The sequence below is a fragment of the Triticum dicoccoides genome, chromosome 5B (assembly GCF_002162155.2).
Source record: "Triticum dicoccoides isolate Atlit2015 ecotype Zavitan chromosome 5B, WEW_v2.0, whole genome shotgun sequence".
Taxonomy (NCBI): Eukaryota; Viridiplantae; Streptophyta; class Magnoliopsida; order Poales; family Poaceae; genus Triticum; species Triticum dicoccoides.
Window position 1 is genome coordinate 331,066,397 of NC_041389.1, and position 594 is coordinate 331,066,990.

The window sequence follows — 594 nt, forward strand, 5'->3', positions numbered from 1 at the left end:
CGAGAAAAATGCGCCAGGATCTGAACCTTGATCTAAATCCAAGGTGAATAGAATGTGACGAGATGGGTGGAGAGTAATTAGCACTAAATTATAGGGTAACCAACCAACTAATTTGTTTCTACTACAAGAAGATCAAGGGAGATGCATGTATCAATAACATGCATAAAAGTATTTCTTAAAACTAATCATGCATAAAAAATCAGCTTTCAGTATTACATACTTCCACCTCCTTCATATGCTCTACAACTTTGCTTTTACTGCTAGATCAAAGTCTCAATTGTTTAAACCCAGTTTTGATTTTAAACATTTATATTCAGATTCTAGTTAGTAGTTCCATTAGCCAGAAACTAATTCTTCAATCCACACATCATTCACTGATCTCAGGAGTAGGTAGAAGTTTACCTCAAAGTGAAGACAAAAGATTCACATGACCTCATTAAATTCTTGGTCCAATATTCATCCTCCACTTCTTTTCTGTTTCTTCTCCATTTGTTATCGGCTAAGATGACGCAGTAACATATCGCGAGAATCTGCTCCTATGCTTCCCGATCCTCAATTCTTCTTTCCTTAGACCTTGCCTGATTTTTCATCTAA